Raw genomic sequence first — 12113 nt, forward strand, 5'->3', positions numbered from 1 at the left:
CACACACACACACACACACACACACACACACACACACACACGTACACGTCAAGAGAGTGTATGTAGGCTGTGCATCGTCTCTATGTTCACCCTACAATGAGCTGTGATGACAGAGCCAGTATTCCTATTCCAGTATTGTATGGTGTGACTAGAGGAAGGCTTTTTAAAATTATGCTTGGCAGGTTATTCCCATGTGACAGAATCATATTTTGGCGTTGATGGTGCATCTCACGAATAATTATGCTGTGCACTTACTATGGCACTATGATATGCATACAATTAAGCCCTTTTATTTATATATATATAGATATATATATATATATATATAGATATATATATATATACATACATACACACTTATACATATAGACGGTTATGTCGAGCAATATAGACCAAATGAATGAAAGATAAACAAAAAAGTAAGGATGATAAAGGAAATGGTCTGTTGTTAACTGGAAGCTCGGTGATAACGAGTTTTGCATACAGTGAAACTAACCAGGACAACAATGAAGCTAGTACAACGACTAGGGTGCGGTAGAAGGGTTATTTGAAGTTAGAGAAATCAATATTCATGCTGCTGGGTTGTATGCTGCCTAAGCAAAATATTAGGTGCTGTTTCTCCAATTGGCTCGGGAGAGAAAGGTCAGTGTGGGAAGGGGTGTTTGTCAACCGGGAAATTGGGTAGGCCCATATGGACTAAGCGAAGGTTTCGGCGAAACGATCGCCTAATCTATGTTTGGTCTCCCGATGTACGAGTCTGTACCTAGAACAACGGATACGGTAGATGAGGTTGGACAAGGTGCAAGTTCCCCATACTTGATACGATGCGATAGAACTCTATTTATCCCAGGAGGGAAGTTCCCATACTCATCACCCATACTCAGTTCGTCTGTCTATTTTCTTCCACAGTTGCGTTCTTCCACGGTTCCTCCAGCATTTTGTGTTTTTATGCTTTTTGATCTCTTAAGCCCTGTTGTGTACCCTGCCAACCCTGGTCCATTTTTCTTGGAAAGTCATGTCTAACTCTTTGGCCTTGGGTTTCTACCCCTACTACAGTACTGGAAAAGATATTATCAATGGAATTGATGGCATCATTGGAGACTATGACAGTAACAATACCCTTTCTCTGCTTGTCTGCAGCCTTGATGTGGTGGACCATGCCATCTCCTATCTGTCATCAGCACTGGCAACGTATGCATTCCATGCCTGGTTTGGCATTCCCAGAGATTTGCCTGCATTAGTTTGTCATTTGCTCTAAGAACAGTATATCTGATGTTCCTCCTTCTCTTTCTTTACCACTTCTTCGTTCCCTCCCTCCCTCCCACACCATTTCCCAAAATATGCCCTTAACCCATCCTATTTCTCATTCACATGTAACCCTGTGGCAGCCCCATCCCAAGAACACATCTCTAGTTTCCACACTCACTTTTTCCTTTCTCCCTTATGCTACTTTGCCACTGACTTCCTCCCTCCTGCTGTTCTCAAATTTTCACACTGATCATCTGTTTTATTTTCCTCCAGCTAAATGTCTAATCACCAAACTTCTTTCCCAAGGCACTCCATCCCTCTGCTTCGTAATTGTTTAAAGCGCACCTTGTTCTGCTCTCTTAACTTGATGTTCTGAAAATCTGCTGCTTCATTCTGAAACATCACCTATCCTTTTCCTCCAGAGATGCTGCCTTACCCGCTGAGTCACTCCCGCACTTTAAGTTTATCTTTGGTATGAACCAGCATCTGCTGTTCTTCGTTTCTACGTTCTACACTCTTGGATTTGGTTACTAACATTGGCACCTGGTTCAGCAACATCTCCATTTAAAAATTCTCATCCATTTTTAATGCTCCTTGACTTTCCCCAATTTCCAACCTTAAATCACTCAATTTTCTGTAGTGCTCGCTTTGGAGCCATTGTCCATATTGTTGTGATGCATGAAAACGCAGCACTAATTTGTGTATAGCAGTCTCCCACAAACACCAGGAAAATAAATTACAATAGATGTGCAAGGAATGCAGTTGCTGGCATCATGTACAAAACCCAGAGCTGGAGTAACTGAAACATAGAAAATAGGTGCAGGAGTAGGCCATTCGGCCCTTCGAGCCTGCACCGCCATTCAATATGATCATGGCTGATCATCCAACTCGGTATCCCATCCCTGCCTTCTCTCCATACCCCCTGATCCCTTTAGCCACAAGGGCCACATCTAACTCCCTCTTAAATATAGCCAATGCACTGGCCTCAACTACCTTCTGTGGCAGAGAATTCCACAAATTCACCACTCTGTAAAAAAATGATTTTCTCATCTCGGTCCCCTTATCCTTAAACTATGACCCCAAGTTCTGGACTTCCCCAACATCGGGAATAATCTTCCTGCATCTAGCCTGTCCAACCCCTTAAGAATTTTGTAAGTTTCTATAAGATCCCCCCTCAATCTTCTAAATTCTAGCGTGTACAAGCCAAGTCTATCCAGTCTTTCTTCATATGAAAGTCCTGCCATCCCAGGAATCAGTCTGGTGAACCTTCTCTGTACTCCCTCTATGGCAAGAATGTCTTTCCTCAGACCAAAACTTTACGTAATACTCCAGGTGTGGGCTCACCAAGACCCTGTACAACTGCAGTAGAACCTCCCTGCTTTTATACTCAAATCCTTTTGCTATGAAGCTCTTATACTCAAATCCTTTTGCTATGAAGGGACTGGACTGGTGACATTTCCTGTTAGGACACTTTTGACCATTTTATTTCAATGGTTTTTACTGTTGGGGGGCACTGCGAGAGCTTCCCTGCACACCTTTTAATTGTTTCGTAGGATCTTCAGTAGGCAGCTGAGCTTCCGGCTCCACGTATCATCTGAAAGATAGCATGTTGTATGTATTGTACTGCAGGTCCGGTAGTCTGAATAAATTCTGCAAATCTCTGAGCAGGGGCTTTATTTTGAAGATGGAGAAAATAATAATAGAAGTGGATGTAAGATATAATCATGTTTTGGGATATCTTGTCAAATTTGGCAACTTTTTGGCCAGACGTTGAATAAATTGAACGAGAGTAATGAGTGGATTTTCACAGTCCCTGTCAAAAGCCATTAGATTTATCAACTTTGGAAATAATTGAATGATCTTGACTTCAAAATCTTTCTGTAAATATTTTCTTTTTTCTAATATGCAGGAACTAAAATGCAAATTATCTGAACTAAAAATAACATACTAATTAAATTGCAATTTGTTTTTCTGTGGGTAAAGACTCATTTTACATAGTGAAAACCAGAATAAGAAAATTTCCTTTCATTACTTGTCCAGGATTAGAGCATCCTTGTGTTTTCATGTAGGTTGATGTTGCAAATGTGATCCAGAAAAGAGAAATGTTATTATAGATGTTCTCTCCGATTCATTATTTAATTGAATCACTAAGACCACTTCCCGGCTAACCTGGATTTCACTCAGTTCCCCCATCTCATTTGACCCCCGGTCCCCTGCTATTTCCAGCAGATTATTTATGTCTTCCTTAGTGAAGACAGAACCAAAGTAGTTATTCAATTGGTCTGCCATGTCCTTGTTCCCCATGATCAATTCACCCGTTTCTGACTGCAAGGGACCAACATTTGTTTTAACTAATCTTTTTCTCTTCACATACATATAAAAGCTTTTGCAGTCAGTTTTTATGTTCCCTGCCAGTTTTCTTTCATAATCTATTTTCCCTTTCCTAATTAAGCCCTTTGTCCTCCTCTGCTGGTCTCTGAATTTCCCCCAGTCCTCTGGTAGGCTGCTTTTTCTGGCTAATTTGTACGCTTTATCTTTTGTTTTGATACTATCCCTGATTTCCCTTGTTATCCACGGATGCACTACCTTCCCTGATTTATTTTTTTGCTAAACTGGGATGAACAATTGTTGTAGTTCATCCATGCAGTCTTTAAATGCCTTCCATTGCATATCCACCGTCAACCCATTAAGAATCAATCGCCAGTCTATCTTGGCCAATTCACGTCTCATACCCACAAAGTTACCTTTCTTTAAGTTCAGGACCCTTGTTTCTGAATTAACGATGTCACTCTCCATCCTAATGAAGAACTCAACCATATTATGGTTACTCTTGCCCAAGGGGCCTCGCACAACAAGACTGCTAACTAACCCTTCCTCATTACTCAATACCCAGTCTAGAATAGCCTGCTCTCTCGTTGGTTCTTCTACATGTTGGTTTAGAAAACTATCCCGCATACATTCCAAGAAATCCTCTTCCTCAGCACTCTTGCCAATTTGATTCACCCAATCTATATGTAGATTGAAGTCACCCATTATAACTGTTTTACCTTTGTTGCACGCATTTCTAATTTCCTGTTTGATGCCATCCCCAACTCCACTACTACTGTTAGGTGGCCAGTACACAACTCCCGCTAGCGTTTTCTGCCCTTTTCGCAGCTCTACCCATATCGATTCCACATCCTCAAAGCTAATGTCCTTCCTTTCTATTGCATTAATCTGCTCTCTAACCAGCAATGCTACCCCACCTCCTTTCCCTTTCTGTCTATCCTTCCTGAATATTGAATATCCCTGGATGTTCAGCTCCCAGCCATGTCTCCGTGATCCCAACTAAATCATAGTCATTAATAGCTATCTGCACATTCAACGCATCCACCTTATTACGAATGCTCCTTGCATTGAGACACAAAGCCTTCAGGCTTGTTTTTACAAAACTCTTACCCCTTATACTATTATGCTGAAAAGTGGCCCTTTTTGATTTTTGCCCTGGATTTGCCGGCCTGCCACTTTTACTTTTCACCTTGCTACCTATTGCTTCTACCCTCATTTCACACCCCTCTGTCTCTACGCTCACACATTTAAGAAATCCTTTCCCTTTAACTCCATCCTCCACTATCCCATTCGACACCCCACCCCCCTTATTCAGTTTAAAACCACCCGTGTAGCAGTGGCAAACCTGCCTGCCGGAATGCTGGTCCCACACCTGTTAAGATACAATCCGTCCCTTTTGTACAGTTCCCCCTTACCCCAAAACAGATCCCAGTGATCTAAGAATCTAAATCCATTGAGGTCGATGATTAGGCAGGAAAATGGTGTTAAAGGTAGAAATCAGAGGATTGTTGAATGGTCATAGAGTGATACAGTGTGGAAACAGGCCCTTCGGCCCAATTCGCCCACACCGGCCAACAATGTCTCAGCTACACTAGTCCCACTTGCCTGTGCTTGGTCCATATCCCTCTGTCCTATCCCCCTGTCCTATCCATGTACCTGTTGAACCATTTCTTAAAAATGGGGGTAGTCCCAGTCTCAACTACTTCCTCTGGCTGCTTGTTCCATACACCCACCACCCTTTGTGTGGAAATGTTGCGCCTCAGATTCCTGTGAAATCTTTTTCCCTTCACCTTGAACCTATGTCCTCTGGTCCTCGATTCCCCTACTTTGGGCAAAAGACTGTGCATCTACCTGAGCTATTCCTCTCATGATTTTGTATACCTCTATAATTTTTCCCCTCATCCTCCTGTGCTCCACGGAATAGAGTCCCAGCCTACTCAACCTCCCCCTATAGCCCTAGTCCTGGCAATACTTTTGTAAATCTTTTCTGAACCCTTTCAAGCTTGACAATAGCTTTCCGATAACATGGTGCCCAGAACTGAACACAATGTTCTAAATGTGGTCTCACCAACATCTTATACAATTGCAACATGACCTCCCAACTTCTATACTCAATACTCTGACTAATGGAGGCCAAAGTGCCAAAAGTCTTTTTGACCACCTTATCGACCTGCGACTCGACCTTCAATAATAACATAGATGAACATGGACCTGTACTCTTAGATCCCTCTGCTCTAGAGGCCTGCCATTCACTGTGTAGGTCCTGCCCTTATTTGACGTCCCAAAATGTAACACTTCACACTTTTCTGTATTGAATTCCATCAACCATTCCTCTGCCCGCCTGGCCAATCGATCCAGATCCTGCAGCAATATTCCACAACCATCTTCACCGAATGGTGTAGTAGACTTGGTATACTCTTGGTCGCAATGTTCATCTATGTTATTATTTAGGTTATTCCTATTAACGAATTGATATTTAACTGTAATTGAATGCGAGTATAATCTGTTGAAAGTAGGAAGAGTTGCATTTGAAAAATATATTCCAGGGCTGATTGTTGGAATTGTGTGTTTGATTTCTACCAAAGATGGAAGTATAATATGAGAACAGAATGTACTGGAACCAGCCAGCAGAATAGACCAAGGGTCGTCAAACTGAAATCATAACTCCTAGTTCCCCTTTCCATTGAATCAGCCTGAAGAACTGCTGAATGTTCCTAGCATTCTGTTTTTATTTCCGATTTCCGAAGCTAAGTTATTCATTTAAATTTTCATCATCACAAATAAACATAACATTGATGTATCGTGTACCCCGTTGAATAAAATCTGCAATAAAAGGGCTAGGGGTGAGAACCAAATGTTGGAAGCAGCTGGTTAAATCACCTTGTGTGGAGATAACAGATGATTTTTGTGTCTTGCGATGTTAATGAGCACCTAACCCTTTGATGCTTTATTGATTTTTGTTTCTAATATGAATATTCTTTTTAGTTATGCTCTTCTTGTCTAGTTTCTCCATAAGCGTAATCAGGATTTATTATCATGGTTTCTTTCTGACAATGAGTTCAAGAGTAGTTTATAGTTAACATTAGATCTACCTTAAAATACTCAGTTCTTTTCAACGAAGATAGGATGTTTAGTTTTGTGTGAAATGTCTCATTTTGTGATGGTGCAGATGATAGGTGCAGGAGTAGGCCATTCGGCCCTTCGAGCCAGTATCGCCATTCAATGTGATCATGGCTGATCATCCCCAATCAGTACCCCGTTCCTGCCTTCTCCCCATATCCCCTGACTCCGCTATATTTAAGAGCCCTATCTAGCTCTCTCTTGAAAGCATCCAGAGAACCTGCCTCCACCGCCCTCTTAGGCAGAGAATTCCACAGACTCACCACTCTCTGTGAGGAAAAAGTGTTTCCTCGTCTCTGTTCTAAATAGCTTATTCCTTATTCTTAAACTGTGGCCCCTGGTTCTGGACTCCCCCAACATCGGGAACATGTTTCGTGCCTGTAGCGTGTCCAAACCCTTATTAATCTTATATGGTTCAATGAGATCGCCTCTCATCCTTCTAAACTCTATAGAGTGTACGAGCCCAGCTGCTCCATTCTCTCAGTATATGACAGTCCCGCCATCCTGGGAATTAACCTTGCAAACTCCCTCAATAGCAAGAATATCACTTAAAATTCAGGATAATTTTTGCATTCAGGAGAAGTTTGGCAGTTGAGCTGTAATTGATGTGTCAGTAATAAACCTCTGGATTTGATCTCTGGGAAATGAAGAACTGTAATTGAAGCATTAGTAATTTAACATTGATCTCTGTCTTGATGAACTGGTGGATAAGGAAATTGCCACCTAGAAAAATAATTAGGTCATAGATTATACTCCTTGACTGAGCTAAATTTACTTGTATAAGATCTGATGATAACACTTAAAGCAGGTGGGTGATGGGATAGAATTTATTTTTGCTCTGGAAGCTCTTCGGTGACTGGTGTCTCAGCCCATGTTGGGTGAAGGCTTGATGAGTAGTCCACCTACTACCAGCCATTGGTGGTCACCAGGAATACTTGTTGAGACTAGAAAAATAATTTGCTTTCAAATCGTGAATTGAGTACTTTGGGGGAAAATTTAACAAATATATATGTTACTATCCTATCTTGTGTTTAATCCCATATCTAAAAAAGCTTGTAAGGCCAAGAATTTGCATCTTATGATGTCACCGATATGTACATAGTTGAATTTGTCTGGTTCTGTTAAGTCTGACAGTTGAGTTACTTTGTCACTTGTGCTCACACATAGAGGGCTGATCAATTTAAACATCTCATTGGTGATTTAATCCTCCAAAGATTTCTTTAATGAGATTAATTTTCCAAGGGAATCAAAGGGATTCACCGGTGTAATACTGCTTAACTTTAAACTGTAATTGACGACGCAGAGCTGCAGCAAGTTATTCAAAGCACTACTCAGTTGTCTTAACTCAAGGATCATTGATTTGCCTGCAAATAAATTCCAAACTATGCATGAACGTTTTCAGAATATAATTCATAACTTTGCACTCTGGACAAGGGACCAGCACTTATTGCGCACAGCTGCCCTTTGTGTATTGTGTAAGTAGTTGCTTACATTTTCATAAGTTACTGGTTCACTTGTTTCAGCTTTCTCAGCCAATTCTAATTGAAGGTGTGGGTAACGATTTTGGCAAAAATACTTCTGTCGTTATCCTGTGCAATTTTGAGCCTAGACTCGGGCAAGGTAAAGTTGGCAGTATATCAGCAAGCGTGTTTTCTGACTGGTATGTTTGAAATGGCAGAAAGACGGGGGGAGGTGTCGAGGGTGTGGAAATGCACAATAGTGCAAATTTAAGTGTCAAAAGAACAATTACTTTAAAAACATCAGTTAGAGACAAATAAAGCAACTTATTGAAGTGGAGTATAACTGTTTAAAAAAATTAAAAAAAAGAGACACAATTATCTGAAATTGTATGATTTAGTATTATGCCCTGAGCCTGCAATACTCGGGTAAAAACAATTGGCCTATGATTTGCTTGTGTTTAAGTTTAGTTTATTGCCACAAGTATAGAGGTACAGTGATAAGCTTTTGTGGGTCTTGGGTAGAGGATAGAAGCAGACTTTACAGGGTTAGGGCTGAATTTGGATGCTGTGGCTATTTTCCTCATATTGCTGTTGCTCCACAGAATTTATTTCCTACTCTTCTTTCTCCTCAATTGCATCCATGGCATCATTGATGCCCTCGGTGATTTCTAAGTTTTGAGCCTCATCTAACACATCTTTGCAATGGGCACCAATCTCGTATACATCTGTCCCACAACAGGGTGATCTGAATCCATTTCACTTCTATCTTGAATAGAAGACATCATTCTCCTTCCACACCCACTTCTTTTCCTGGCTGAGCTCATATTTAGATTCCATGGTCTCTTTCCATCAACCACTCCCTTTCTCATGGCACTTGATGTAACCTGCAGCGAAAAGACTTCATCAGAGCAGATGTGACTTGAACATGGAATGCATGTTTTGCAGAAAACAGGTGGGAGATTGTGTAGAGGATAGAACTATGGGAGTTGGAAAGCTAATGGATATTGATAGTTTACCTATCTCTTCAGCTGGAGATAGTGATGATAAGATAGAAAATAGTGGAATAGAACGAAGTTGAGAGTAGGATGGAAATTGGCAACAAAATCATAGCATTTTCAAGTTCTTTACGAGTGCAGGAAGCCGCGTCAATCCAATCCATGTAGTGGGAAAATAAATGTTAGGGGTGCTAAATAGGTCTGAAACTAGGACTTGAATGAAAAGAAACACTTAAGATTCTTCTTAATCACAAGTGAGCAGATAGAGCAATGCTTAAAACGGGACGTATCATTCAATCTGTATAAACTGTTGTCATTACAGAACATAAAATAATTGTCACTTTATCAAATTGACTCTGGACCTAACTACATTATTTTCCCATCTGATAGTAAGCTGCACATGCAGCTTTTAGCTTTTTAAAAAAAACCCAATTGATCTTTGGTCTTTGTGTGTGTGTGTGTGACGAGATCTTTGAAACACTTGCCCTTAAACGTGACATTTCTCCTGTGTCCATTCTGTGTGTAGTTGTTCAAATAAAATAAAAATTGTTCATGTTAAATCAAGGCATTTTTTTACCCTCTGAGCTTATTTAAAAGGCAATATTTCAAAGAACAGCACTATCTTGGATCTCAATCACTCGGGCCAATGAAAAATAAATCAATTATCTGGTAATTATCGCATAGTAGATTTTGAAATCGTGCACATAAAATGACGTTTCCCGATTTACGATTGTGATTACATTTTGAAAGTATTGGTTGGCTTAAAACAGATTAGTATATCTAGAGATATAGACATGTAATTTATATGATGGTTTTCATTTATTTATTTTAAATTCTTACTTTGTATTCAATCAAACATAATTTAAATGTGCAATATAAATAAATGTGTCACCTGTTGAGTTCCTCAATAAAATCTATCAATCTGGTATTGACTGCAGCTCAGCCTTCAATGCTGTTCAAGTTCATCCCTAAACCTCTGCACCCTGACCTTGGGGCCTCAAACTGAAACTGACTTCTGAAATTCTTGGCCGGCAGACCTCAGTCGGTTAGAATTGATCATAACATTTCTTCCACCCTGACCCTTAACACTGGTTCCTTTCGAGTTTGCGTGCTCAGTCCCTTGCTCTACTACAGGTGCATCTCTGATTGTGTGGCCAAGTACAACGCCAACTTGATTTTTACGATAGCTGATAATGCCATTGTTGTTGGCTTGATCCACAATGATATTGAGACGGAAATCAATCTACAACCTAATGTCATAATGTCAGGAATAATCCAGCCTTTGATGTCCACAAGATGAAAGGGATGCTTGTTGACAGGAAGCGATGAAGTGAACAGTTCTCATCAGCAGTAGACAAAAGATGCTGGAGAAGCTCAGCGGGTGAGGCTGCATTATGGAGAAATGGAGTAGGTGACTTTTCAGGTCGAGACCCTTCTTTAGACACCAGCAGTTATCACATGCTTATAGAACTGCTGGCATAGTATGGTGTACAGCTCTACACCCATTACTATACTTGACCCACACAGAATTAACAACTTTTACATCATCAGAATTAACTTGATGGAAATTGTTTATGTGTTTCATGTCTATTTACTAAAAGTAGCAATTGCTGTATTACACAAACGATTGAAGTCAGCTCAGAACAGAAGAAAGGAGTAGTCTTGCTGGCCCTTCAAACCTGCCCACCATTTGACATGATTGTAGTCGATCTGCCACAGGCCTTGTCTCCTCTTTTGGGCCTGTCCCCACAAAGCTCACAGTTTCCTATCTTTCAAAAATCGATCTACCCACTTTTTAAACATTTTTGCTAATTTAGTAGCATTACCCTATGGGAAGAAATTCCAATGCACGTAATTTTTATTGGTATATCAATATCTGTTAACATTTCAGATGGATGACTTTTTATTAGATCAGCTCTGATAAAGTGTTATCAAGCTGAAATATTAACTTTCTTTCTCTTTCTTTTTGGCGCGAAGATTTTGTCAATACCAAAATCCTGGGGCGCCATGCGCGACAGCACGTTATTGCCTACGACACCACGCGCCATGCACGCTATGCGCTCATCATGTGCACGTCACAACACGTCGTGACGCGTAAATGATGTTGTGTAAATCACACGCAAATGACGCCCAAGTGGGACAGGCCCTAAAGTTTAAAATTACCAGCTTATTATGTTTTGGTATTTCTAGATGTTAAGTAGGGGCAGCAGATTTCCATTGTTCCATTTGAGATGTGAGTAAAACCACGAAGGGTGGAGTTTATTTTCAACCTCGTTACTAAGATTCCCACCTGCTTTAACAAGATATCAATAATATTGGTGCCCGAGAAGAGTAAGGTAACATGTCTCAGTGACTATCATCTGGTGGCACCAATGTCCGTGGTGACCAAGTGCTTTGAAAAGTTGATTATCGCACATATCAACACTTACCTCAATAGGGAGAACACTGATGTGCCTTCCCGATCTATCATTCGTCCTGATGGTATTACAGTCACAGAGGCCGACGTCAGAAGATCCTTCGGGGGGGTGAACCCTCGGAAAGTGCCTGGATCTGATGGTATACCCGATCGAGTTCTCAAGACCTGTGCAGACCGATTGGCGGGAGTTTTTGCAGATATTTTCAACCTCTCACGTGAGGTCGGAGGCTTCCATCTGCTTTAAGAGGGCATCAATGATATTGGTGCCCAAAAAGAGTAAGGTGACGTGCCTCAATGTCTATCGACCAGTGGCACTAATGTCTAGTTATGGTGCAACTCCTACCTCGACAAGAACCTCGACCCACTACAGTTCGCGTACCACCACAACAGGTCAATGGAGGATGCAATTTCATTGGCTCTCCACTCTGCATTGAACCACTTGGTCAATAAAAACACTTACGTCAGGCTGTTTATGGACTACAGCTCGGTGTATAATACCATCATCCCTTCCAAGCTGGTTACCAAGCTCACGGAACTGGGCCTCTG

General features: G+C 40.9%; 2 protein-coding genes across 2 annotated transcripts in view; both read left to right on the plus strand.

Moving 5' to 3' along the window:
- Positions 1-12113, plus strand: part of LOC129711863 (60S ribosomal protein L35) — a 204872-nt gene that overhangs the window by 17829 nt on the left and 174930 nt on the right. The window lies entirely within an intron of this gene.
- scai (suppressor of cancer cell invasion) overlaps positions 1-12113 on the plus strand; it is a 91274-nt gene that overhangs the window by 983 nt on the left and 78178 nt on the right. The window lies entirely within an intron of this gene.

This window comes from Leucoraja erinacea, chromosome 31 (assembly GCF_028641065.1).
Source record: "Leucoraja erinacea ecotype New England chromosome 31, Leri_hhj_1, whole genome shotgun sequence".
NCBI classification, from domain to species: domain Eukaryota; kingdom Metazoa; phylum Chordata; class Chondrichthyes; order Rajiformes; family Rajidae; genus Leucoraja; species Leucoraja erinaceus.